At 41.0% G+C, this 11,918-nt stretch overlaps 1 long non-coding RNA gene across 2 annotated transcripts; it reads left to right on the forward strand.

Annotated features, from left to right (window-relative positions):
- Positions 1 to 6,715: 6,715 nt before the first annotated feature.
- On the forward strand, positions 6,716 to 10,736 carry LOC131562625 (uncharacterized). 2 transcript variants are annotated; one of them, XR_009275167.1, is made up of 4 exons: positions 6,716 to 6,957; positions 7,582 to 7,645; positions 8,343 to 8,418; positions 8,536 to 10,736. It is a non-coding gene; the product is annotated as an uncharacterized LOC131562625 (long non-coding RNA). The 2 variants fall into 2 exon arrangements; XR_009275166.1 differs by having other exon boundaries at positions 8,343 to 10,736.
- The last annotated feature ends 1,182 nt before the right edge of the window (positions 10,737 to 11,918 follow it).

The following is an 11,918-nucleotide window of genomic DNA, read 5'->3' on the forward strand; positions in this document are numbered from 1 at the left end:
AGCGCTGGTGTGGCAATTACTCTTTGATGATTTTCTCAAATGACTGAACTTTGTGTATTATTAAAAAAAATAAAGATACAGCGACAACAAAAACAAAAAAAAAAAAACCCAACCAGGAAAACCACACACACTACTTTATGTTGTAAGAACTTTGCTGTATCAGTCAAAATGCTCTGCCACGTCTTTCACCTCATGATTTTTGCATGTGTAGACAAAATGAACTTTGTTTCCTGGTAATGCTGTGTCAACATGCTAGGTGGGATGCAAGTTTAATAGTTTTAACTATCAGGGTGTGAGTAAAACATTGCCTGGGTTATCTGATAGCCTAAGCACTTTGAGATGGAGCTTCTCAGTTGAACAATTTTTTGACATGCCAGGTTTGCTGACAAACAAATCTGAACAAGTTGCAGTCTGGTGAAATAAAAATACAAGAGAAGCAGAAATAGAGGTCCAATAGAGGTGGGACAAGGTTCCTAGCACTAATTCAAATGGTTTTGTCTCTAAACAAGTAATCAGACTGTGGTGGTGTTTGAGGGTCCCCAGGACAAGGGAAGAAATGACATCTGATAATGCCTCATCTTCCCTGAGGAGGCTTCCAGTAAGGAAAGGACAAATGCGGGAGTCTGGGGCTTCCCTTCTGGGAAATTGAAAATCGAGGAAGAAAACTAGATAGGGACAAAGAAAACTGATGCTATCCTTCTGATAACAGAACTGAAGTCATAAATGAATTTAGGACTGGTCCTCAGCATCTTTTAGGATTCTGTCAATGCACCTGTGACTGAGACTGGCAGTGATTTTCCCAGGTACAAAAATACAACTTCATTTCAATGTGAAGGATTAGTCAAGGTCCAGCAGTATTTTGCTTGGAAAAAAATTCTGCCTGCTATATCTGCACCAGAACAGGCTTATTGGTGGAATTCTTTTCTGCAGATGTGGCAATTTTTGGGGGGGCTGTTTTTGGTCCTAATCTGGATTATTTCTTCTGGTTTTTGTGATAACTTTCACAGATAGGCAGGTAACTGGTAGTATTCTCCCAGTCTAAGTAGGTTTCTAGGAAAATGGAGTAGTAATAAAAAAGTAGGCATAGCAAGCTAAAGAAAGAAAAGACCTGTGCTGCATCTTTGTAGCCTTTTTTTTATTTCACTGTGATGGAACACCACTCAGCTGAGTAGGGAAATATTGTCCAGTTCAGACTGTAATTGAGTAGAATCTGACTTATTTGGGGCTGAACACAAAAGTGAGGATAAATCAAGGAATTAACAAGACCGAGAGAACAGACTCTACTTTCCAAATCCCAGAGTGCCAGTGCTGGAAAGTTTATTGTAATGGAATTTCAAGCCAGGATTTCCAGGCTCAGGAGGTTTAGTTATTTTGGATGCATTTCAGATCAGCAGTGCCTGCTTGGCATGCTGTCTGCTCCTGTTGCAGCATTTAGTTTTGTGACAGGTTCTGTGTGAGAAACAAGAATGGCCCATATCAGCACACCTTGGCAGCTTTATTTCAGCTGTAGCATTTTCAAGGAGAAGTTCCACAGCTGTTATTCCTTGTAACCCTGGGCCGGTGTCTTTGCTTGAAATGGTTGAAAAGGACGTGCAAACTGAAGGCTCTTCCCCATAGAAAGGTGTCAGCTCAGCTGCTCTCGCTCCCAACGTGTGCAGAGTTACAAACACAGAGCCCTGGGGCAGCAATGCCATCAGCTGGCAGTTCAGCAGTTATAATTTACCACAGGGGATGGAATGGTTTTTTTGTGAGGGTTATCTTAGCAAGGCGCTCACTGGGGGACCCATCTGTTTCTGCTCATGTGCTTCCAAGGGTGACGTTTGCTAGCAGGGCCAAAAACCCCCCGGGAAACTGCATGTGAGCACAGTTCTCATGCGTAACCCATTGTAACTACATTTCCTGCTGTCTGTGATCTGCAGAACTCATCTGATAGGGAGTTTCTTTCCCAGTACTTTGGGTGAGTAGACTCACTAAATCCTGCTTCCTCTGTTTCTGCACTAGGGTTCATCCAGCACTGAGTACTGTGGGAATGCGTAAAATCAGAGGGGTTTGGGAAAGCTGCAAAAGGCAGGCCTCAGAGACAGCAGAACTGTGATCAGAGCTGAGCAGCAGCCATGAGATTGGTCAGCAGAAAAACTATTTAAACTGTGGAAAAGCAAGGACAAATAGAACAATGGTCTGTGTATTAACACTTGCCTAGAATGACTCCCTAAGCTACAGAAAGTTTATCTAGCAAGATATTAGGAAGTTCTAGGCTTAATACTGGAGCTCTGTGCATTGTGTTTAAGGCTCACAAGCAGGTATTGTATTTGAAATAAGCAAGCATTGTTTAACCAAAGGTACCTGTGCTTACAGTGGTTGGATAGAGCTACTGTCAATGTGCTTTTGCTTTGTGTGATTGGGCAAAAAACTGATAAAGTGAGTTGTGACATTGAGTTCTTGGTCTGCTGCCTGGGATGTGAGCTGGTGGCATCTTCCCATTGCCGTAACCATGGAATGAGGCTGATGCTGGAAAATCAAACGGCTCAAGGCAGTTCCCAGCAGCCCTGCCCTGTTTGTGATTTGTGCACAGACCCCTGCCAGTGTCAAGTACTTGGCACAGAGCTATGGTGAGAGGCACTGTGAAACTCCTGATCTCCTGCCTTCCTGCTTCCTCCCCATTTCCCTGATCCCTGAAAGCGTTTAGCCATGACAGCACTTCTCTTCACTTTAGCCATGACAGCACTGCACTTCATGTTCTAACAAGTGTTGGTTGCACAGAGGTAGTGCTGAAACTGTTGATGGTGCTGTTATTAGATGACCCCTGACACTCACCAACTAACTGAGAAACTGGACACCATGAATTTCCCATTTCTCCTGAAATCACTTTCTTTCAGAAACTGCTGCACAGTCTTCCACACAACGCATTACTTAAAGGCAGAGATGAGAATTCAGGGAGTGGGGTCTGACTTCCAGCTGAGGTAATTGTGCAAGGCTACTGCCAGGGAAGAAGGGAGGCAATCCTGACTGGATTGAAAGCTGCCTCACTGTGAGCAACCCCTGAACCTGGAGAGAACATCTGAGTGCTTGTTAGGCTGCTGAGAGGTGGGTCTGACAGCTGCTCCTTGTGTGCATAAAGACACAGAAAGCACACAGTCCTGAGGAAGGGAAAGTTGGATGTTAATTGGCTCCGAGTGACTTCTGGTGCCAGGAATGCTCAGTATGGGATGATGCTGGGGATGTAAATGGCAGGAGAGAATTAATTGCATATTGTGAGTGAGGAAGGACTATGGTGCTCAGAAATGAGTTTAGCTTGTTTTGTTGGTTTTCTGGTAATTTTTCTAATTTGGGTTAATTTTGTGGTAGTGATTATGCCTAAATATTGTTCTAAGTCTGAAATTAGTACTGTGGTTATCTGTTGAAAAAGTTCTTAGTCTCTTATCAGGTTTTTTTTGTATATATATATTTGTATATATTTATTTAATTTAAATAAATATAAGTAAAAAAATATGATACAGAAAATATATATCTATTATTATATTAGAAGGTATTCTCTCTAATATATATAATATCTATGAATAAAATAAATAAAAATATCCATATAAATATCATTAAATTTTGAAAAATAAATTTACTTTCTAAATTTTAAATCTGGTTCAAATAAAGGGGTGTCCTTGGTTTTTATTTGGTTAGAGGCAGGAGTTTTATTTTAAATAATATAAGTAATATAGAAATGTGGATCTTAAGATAGAAATATATAATAAATATATAAAGAGAAATTGCTAAAGTATGAATATAAATTTATATATAAATATATGTAAGTAATAGGAAGAGTTGTAGTATAGAATATAAATAACATTATATGGGAATATAAATATAAAAATATGTAAATATAGTTTAAAAGAAAGGGAATGTTTTGGCTTTTATTTAAGTAGAGGCAGGGGTTTTATTTTGAATATTATAAGTGTTAGAGAAGTAAAAATCTTGACGCAGAAATATTTAATCAATGCATAAAAATATGTATAAAAATATATAAATATCTACTCGCATCAGATGTAATATAGAATATAAATTTATTTATAACTTGACATTGGTAAAGATAAATGTATAAGTAAGCAATAGACATTAATATATATTATAAATACAAATATGAATATAAAAATCAGACATAAGGATAAAACATATTTAAATATTTTTTAAAAGAAAGGGTTGGGGTCTTTTTTATTATTGGGTTAGAGGCAGGGTTTTTATTTTAAATAATATGAATGTAGATATTATTGTTATATATTTCTAAATATTGAGATATAAAATCAAGATATAAATATATATATATAAACACAAAATTTAAGTAAATATAAATAATAGGAAGAGATGTAATGGAGAATACAAATAAGAGTATACATTAGTATACATTTTAAATGTAAAAGTGAATATGAACCTGAAAAACAGAATTTTAAAAAATATTTAAATACAGTTGAGAAGACTGAGGTTCTTTTTGGCTTTAATGTGGGTAGAGGCAGGGGTTTTATTTTAAATAATGTAAGTGTTACAGATGTAAAAATCCTAACACAGAAAGATATAATAAATATATAAAGATATGAATAAAAGTATATAAAAATATAAGTAATAGGAACACATGTAACATAGAATATAAATTTATAAATAAATCGCTAAATATAAATGCAAAATCGATCATACATCAGTAAACATTTTAAATATAAATTTGAAAAATGTTTTTTTAAAAAACTTAAATACAGTTGAGATGAAAGGGGGTTTTATTTGCCATGTATGGGGTAGAGGCAGGGGTTTTATTTTGAGTACTGTGAGTGTTACAGAAGTAAAAATCCTAACAGAAATATATACTTACTATGTAAAAATATGTATAAACATATAAAAATAAATTTAAGTTTTAGGGATATATGCAATATGGAATAGAAATGTATTCATAAAAACAAATGTATAAATGGACAGTGTACATCAATATACATTGTAAATAGAAATGTGAATATTAATATGAAAAAAATATTTTTTTAAATATTTAATTTTTTTTTAAAGAAATTGTTGAGGTTTTGTTTTGTTTTGTTCTATTAGATTAGAGGCAGAAGGTTTTTTTTTCCTCTTCCCGGTTGTTTTGGGGCATTTATTTCAGAGTAGTTTTTGTCGGGGGTCGCCCCTGTTCTTTTTTGCCGCCTTCGCTGCCCGCAGCCCCGAGGCGCGCTGCGCCCCCGGCTGGGGCGGGCGGCAGTGCTGCCGCCTTGTGGGCAGAGCGCGGTACTGCAGCCCTGCACCGAGAGGCCGCCACCTTGGGAGTGGCGCGTCGCGGATGTCGCGGACTTTTGGTTGACCTTCTCAACAGGGCGGCGAAAAGGGCGGGGAAGTGGAGGACCGGGGTGGGTGTCAGTGGACTGCCTGCATAGAATACCGACCCCGGCGCGGCCCCGGTGGTATTTTCTGTGACGTTTCAAGTGTACCCGACACATGCTGTGGTCTCAGCGGCGCCGCGGGCGGGCGTATTTCGGCGGGTTTGTGACAGGCATGTGGGGAAACGCCTCGCTGTGCCGGGGTCCTCTGACAGCCGCTTTCCCGCCCTGAGGGAGCCGAGCCGGGCCGAATTGTTCCGAAGAGCCGAAGAGCCGAGTGTGGGCGAAAACAGCCGAGTTTCCCCGAAGAGCCGAGTGTAGCCGAAAACAGCCGAGTTTCACCGAAGAGCCGAGTGTAGCCGAAAACAGCCGAGTTTCACCGAAGAGCCGAGTGTGGCCGAACACAGCCGACTTGAGCCGAAGAGCCGAGTGTAGCCGAACACAGCCGACTTGAGACGAAGAGCCGAGTGTAGCCGAACACAGCCGACTTGAGACGAAGAGCCGATGATAGCCGAGTGTAACCGATAGCCGACTGTAGCCGACATTGGCCGCATTTAGACAAAGAGCCGAATATGACCGACTTTAGCCCAACCGGGCCGAGTTCAGCCGAAGAGCCGGAAAAGCCGAATTTAGACGAAAAGCCGAACCGAAACGATTTTAGACCTAAGCCGAACCAAGCCTAATTTAGCCGAGTTTATTTAAACAGAACCGAACGACGCCGCAGCACTCTGCCTGCAGAGCGCCGGTGCAGACGGCAGGGGGCGGTGTATAAAGCGAGTATAAAATATCAACTGTATATAAGAAGGAATAAAAAGCTCTGTGTCATGTGCAGCAGTAGAAAATTTCAGGCTCCCAGGGAATAAATAGTTTTCTTTCAATCATTATAGTTTTGGGGTTTTTTTTACTCCCAGGTAGCCAGAAAGTTACTACTGCTGCTTTTTGATTCTAAAGCTAGGAAGGAAAACCAAGATTACAAATACAAGAAAAAGAAAGGGAAAGGGAAAGGGAAGGGGAAAAAAAGGAAAGGAAAGGAAAGGAAAGAAAGCAGGAGAGCAGAAGGGAAGGGAAGGGAAAGGGGTGAAAAACAGCGTTAAAAAAAGAAAAAGAGTTGGAGGGGAAAAGAGAGGGCATTCGGGAGGAGCGGTCCTGCCTCAGGTCCTTCCCCGCCCTGGGGCGAAGGACCCGTTTGATGCCCGGGAGGGACTGCAGCTCCCGGTGGCGGGGGACGGAGCCGTGGCTGTCAGCCCGAGACTCCAACTCCCGGCAGGCCCTGCTGCCGGCGCGGCGTGTGACGCAACGGCTATCGCGGCACATGAGTGGCTACCAGCCCGAGACTCCAACTCCCGGCAGGCCCTGCTGCCGGCGCGACGTGTGCCGCAACGGCCGACGCTGCCCGGCATTGTTCTCTAAATCGGCAGTAAATACAGCTGAGTAAAATTAGCTTGGTTTTCTTCCTTCTTTTTTAACTGAATTGTTTTTATTAAAAATACTATTTGAATATGTAGAAAAAGTGGGGATGTCCTGTACTATATCCTAGCTTTTCTTGTTTATAGGGTGCTCAGAAAACATGCGTCCCTTAGAGTCCCTCAGAAAGGTTCTCAGTGCGATCTCTACCAAGGTATGTATTTACTAATAAGTGATCCCTTTAGATATTTGCCTGTGTACCTTTTCCTGTAATTCAGAGCTTGCGTTCTGTGGGTTTTATGATAAACCTGTAAAATATGTAAGAATGCTTTTGCAAGTCTGAATCGTTGAAGGCAGCAGTAAGTGGATTTAGAGCCTGTTCTTGACCAGACAACGGGAAAAAGTGTGACTTTGATGCTGAACTTGTTTTTTTCATTTTTCATTTGACTTGTCTGGAATGATTTAGGAATAGAGAGAGCTAGAAAAAGAGAGAAATAGAATTGATTATTGAGCACTCCTCAAATGCTCACCACGATTCAGTGTAGAGCCGAAGTGAAGGGTGATGGAACAGAGCTCTGTGCTTTAGAAGGAAATAAATTTAAACCTGACCTCCGCACAGAGTCTCACTAACTTCTTTTGTTTTAAAATACAAAATATTATTAGGAAGTGTTGGAAGTTAGTGTTTTGGGAAAGAAACGGCAGTTCCACAGAACATTCCATTTAACAGAGGCTCTGGGAAGGATTCATGTTGTAACTGCTGTCACTGCAATCAGTTGGTGGTTCAGCCTTGAAATGTGCACTTGCCCTTCTATAAAGCACTGTTTTGTTTGCCTTTCAGTGCTATGAGTCTTGATAAATTGGAGAAGAGCCCAAGAGCAATTTTTCATCCCTTGATATAAAAGGTAGGAAGTGACTTTTTTTGGTTTGGTTCTTTTTCTTTATTATTTCCTGGAAATAAAAGTAATTAAGTATAGGTACTACTGGTTTGTTTCTTCCAGTAGCAGATGATAACAATAGCAGTAGTAATAGTAAAAATAATAATAGAAATAATAATAATAGCAATGTAATACTACCTAAACTGTCTTTATCCATTGAACTGGCCATTTCAAATCAAAACTTCTAAACACAAATCAAACCATCATCCTCGTAGAATCTTTCACAGCAGTGGGCTATAGATCCTGGTTTTGTTGACAGGATTTATTGGTTCTGGAATAGCAAGAGGGAAGTACAAGCCTAACTACTTCTAGCTCACAGACCCATCCAGTGAATACTGCTTTGTGTTTTGGTGGGCTTGTGATGACTTTGAAATCAATTGCTCATTCCAGTAAAAAAAATTAATGTTTTTTTGAACCTGACAGCAGAAATAACTTTAGGCACCAACTTAATAATAACAGATCACCAATTTAAGTTCATAATTTTATGCTGTACTATCAAAGTTTAAAGGTAAATTTTTACTTATTAGGAGATGGTATAAAGTGTATGTTCCAATGTGTTGGATGTATGCAAAGGTACATACGTACCCGAAAGTCCTTAGAGGAAACAAATTTTTACGTCTGCTGTTTGATTGTTTATCATACAATATTTGGTTTTATTTCCCAGGGATCGGTGAATTTTAACTTTGGAGTCCTCTGTGCTAAGGATGCTCAGCCTACAGATGATGAAATGTTCAGTAATGGTGAGTTTTTCACCTTCTCTTTAATTGCTATGCTGATCTGAATAAGAAAAAAACAAAAGCAAGAGAAAAAAAAAGGATGGTTTATTATTTTTTACGCTGTTATGTTTGTTTCCTCAGTATTTGCTGCAGCTCTGCGAACCCAAGCTTTGGGTTCCTTCTGTCCCACTGGGAGTTGCCCAGTTTGGTTGCATCTGGTGAAATTCACCCTGAGACCTTACAGAGCTAGCTCAAACTACGTGAGAGCCATTTGCAGTTCTCTCCAGACACCTGGAGAATGGGTGATGTTTCTGAGGGTCTGGCAAGTATACTTGTATCAAAACTCAGTCTGTGAAATTTCTGGGGAAAACCCTTCTGTGTCCTGAAGGGTTCAAACTCTGGTGAGGATCCAGTTATCAGGTGCTCACCTGGATGGTTCCAGCTCTTAAAGTGAACACTTGTACTCTTACCCTGTAGTTTACATCTATTGTATTTTTGTTATTTTGCAAGATTTTACGGCTTTGCAAAATATTGTGCATTTCACTCTTTGGAACCTCTCAGATCGTTCTTTGGTGCAGCACCATCCCATGGGACACTTGGCTGCCGTCCTGAAGGGGTTGGTCGCTAGAATTGTAAATCCTGGAGAGTTTGTAAGTCTTCTGTCCCCAGGGAGGTACCATGCTTTGTTTACTTTTGTTCTGTTTGTTAGGCGCTGCTTCTCATTGGAAGTATGAATTTCAAACTACCCTGTTCTTATTTTAACTGTTTTCCTGGTTCTCTCCCTACGGCAGGGAAAGACTCTCGTATCCTTGTCGTCGGGCTCGGTGCTGTCCAAGAAGATGCAGAGACTAAAAAAATCATAAGAAGCAAAATATGACTGCAGGGAAAACAAGCTGGAGAGAACAAAAGGTGATATTGTTACCCTTACCCTGTATTAGAAACATCCGCTGTGCTTTGATGCTGGCAGCTGCCAGGGGCTTGTTAGCTCTTTGTAGGCAGGTGTAGGTGTTCACTTGTAGGTTTTTTCTCTGGACAAGTCAATTCAAACTTTGCTAAGCTTATATTTGCAAATTACTCTCTAGCACAGTCCAGCATGACATTTTTGAATGTTGTAAAAATACCATGTTACTTGGAAATTGCTAATGATGAGAAGCTTTAGGGAAAAATAAGATGTCAGGGTTGGGAGATGTGAGAAGAATTTTGAGGGGATGTTAGACTGAAATAAAGCACACTTGAAGCTGGACTGGCACGCTGGCAGATCCCCTATTAAACAGTAGTGCTGAGATTAGCCTGGGGGTTGCCCGTTGTTTCTGTAGAAATCAATGTTTTCTGGTCTTCAGAGGTAAGCTGCTTTGAAAAGCTGGAAGGCACAGCATAGTGACAATCCGTGTGCTTCGCATTAAAAATAGATTTCAGAAGGGTCCTAGGCTTTTGTCTTTTCCTAGAAGTCGATGTAATCCTATTGAGGAGTTTTTAATTCTGTGCTGCCATGTCATCGATCAGGGCCCTGTCGTACTAATCATCATACAGATGCAAAACAAAAAATCAGACCCTGTCCCGACCACTTAGAGCCCAGAACACGATTTCCTCAGGCTGCCATTTGTGTGCCATCGGTACTCACCATGGAAGCGAGCTGGGGATTGTTGCACCCGTTGGGAACAAACCGCTTCTCGTCACACAGAAATGGAATTGGGACGACGCCTCAGCCAGCCTCTCTCTCCTGAATCTGCAGCAGAGCAGTTCCAGTCCATGCGGGCAATCCAGTTCCTGACGATCTGAGCGCACGGAGCAGCGCTCAGCTGCTGTGGGGGGCTCAGGGAAGGCAGAGTGTGCATTGTCATCTTCCTGAACCTACAGACGCGAATCAAAGTGAGAAGCCACAGGGTGGAAATCAGTCGCATATATGCTAAATAAAACTTGCAGGTTTTTTTTAAGAATTGTTTTTGCTTGTTCTTTGTTGTGCTTCTGTGCTTAGAAAACCTCCCTTTACAATCAGTTCAATTCATCAATTGAACCTTTGTTTGCAGACTCTCACTGAGCAGAATTTGTTGCAGACTCAGTGCACGCTGTGCAGGCCTCCCGGGAGTGTGAGGAGCTCATGTGCGCTACTTTTTGCTTTAGGACGCTCTGAGGTATTTATTCCTTTTGGGATACATGATGAGAATTCCCAAGAGAGGTAGTTATAAGGTATGACATCGGGAAAAAGCCTGTGTGGTTGGAATGTTGTTGCTGTCAAAAGTTAATTTTTTCTTAGCCAGTAGTTAGCTTTTTGCTTTATTTTTGTGGTATCAATATTTTATTGTTTAAAAAATTCCTTCAAAATAACTTCAGTGGTCGCCCACCAGTACCTTGTTCAGATTTGCCTATTTGCTTGTAGCTGAAATGTTCACATCTTGTTTATCATTCTATTTAAGAAACTGCTGCCCAGCCAACTAATAACTGAATATCCATCTGTCTAGGACACGGGGAGAGGATTTAGGTAATGTCTTTATTTCCAGAAAAAAGTTCCAGTGTAGTTTCTAAATAGAGGAGAAGGGGGTGAAGACTCGGGGCTCTGATGCCGTTGGGGCACCCCAAGGTCCCCAGGAGAGGGGGCCCCACTGCGGTGCAGGAGCAGGTGTGTTCTCATGTAATATTGAACAAATTATAAATATAAATATGAAAATTATAAACATGAAAATATTTTTAAAATACTTAAATAAAGCGGGTTTTCTTTATTGGTCAATAGGCAGTGTTTTGATTGTAAAAATTATAAATGCAAATAATATAAAGGTAGAAATCTAAGTTTAGAAATATATAATAAATACATACAGATAAATATAAAAATTTAAAATATCAGAAAAAATTAGTTGTAGCAGTAGATATTATACATAATTTAAATAATAATTTAAATCTATTTTAAAATTTTATATATATATCATTATTAATGTAATACATCCAAAGAAACGATAAATTAAAATATGAATGTATAATTATACAAAGTATAAATAAAAAATATTGCAGTATCCTTTAAAAGAAGGGTTTTTTTATTTATTTGGTTAGAGACGGGGTTTTTATTTGGAATAATGGAAGTATTATAGAAGTATAAAATTAAATATAGAAATATACAGTCAATATAGAAAGATATTTGTAAAAACACGAGCGAACGACGCCTCCTTCGGCCGAACCAAGGCGAGACCGGCGGAACCTGACGGCCTCGAGCGAACCGAGGCCAGGCTTGCGAGGCTGCCTGAACGGAGCCGAGCTCAGCCGAACCGAGCCCGCTGCTCTCGTGCGCGCTAATTAGCGCGAGTGCGGTCACTGCCCAATGAGCTCCTGTGCCACGCCGCGCTCCCGATCGTGTCCGTGCGATGGCCGGGCCGCCCGCGGGACGCGGCAGCAGGAGAGCCCCGAGCCGGGCGAGTTTAACGTGAGGCGGCGCCGCTTGCCCGCCGTCAGGGAGCCGAGCCGAGGCGAGCTCAGCCGAACGCGGAGAGAGCGGCTCCGAGTTGGGCCGAAGCGAGCCGAGCCGCGCCGAGGGCAGA

This window comes from Ammospiza caudacuta, chromosome 11 (assembly GCF_027887145.1).
Source record: "Ammospiza caudacuta isolate bAmmCau1 chromosome 11, bAmmCau1.pri, whole genome shotgun sequence".
NCBI lineage: Eukaryota > Metazoa > Chordata > Aves > Passeriformes > Passerellidae > Ammospiza > Ammospiza caudacuta.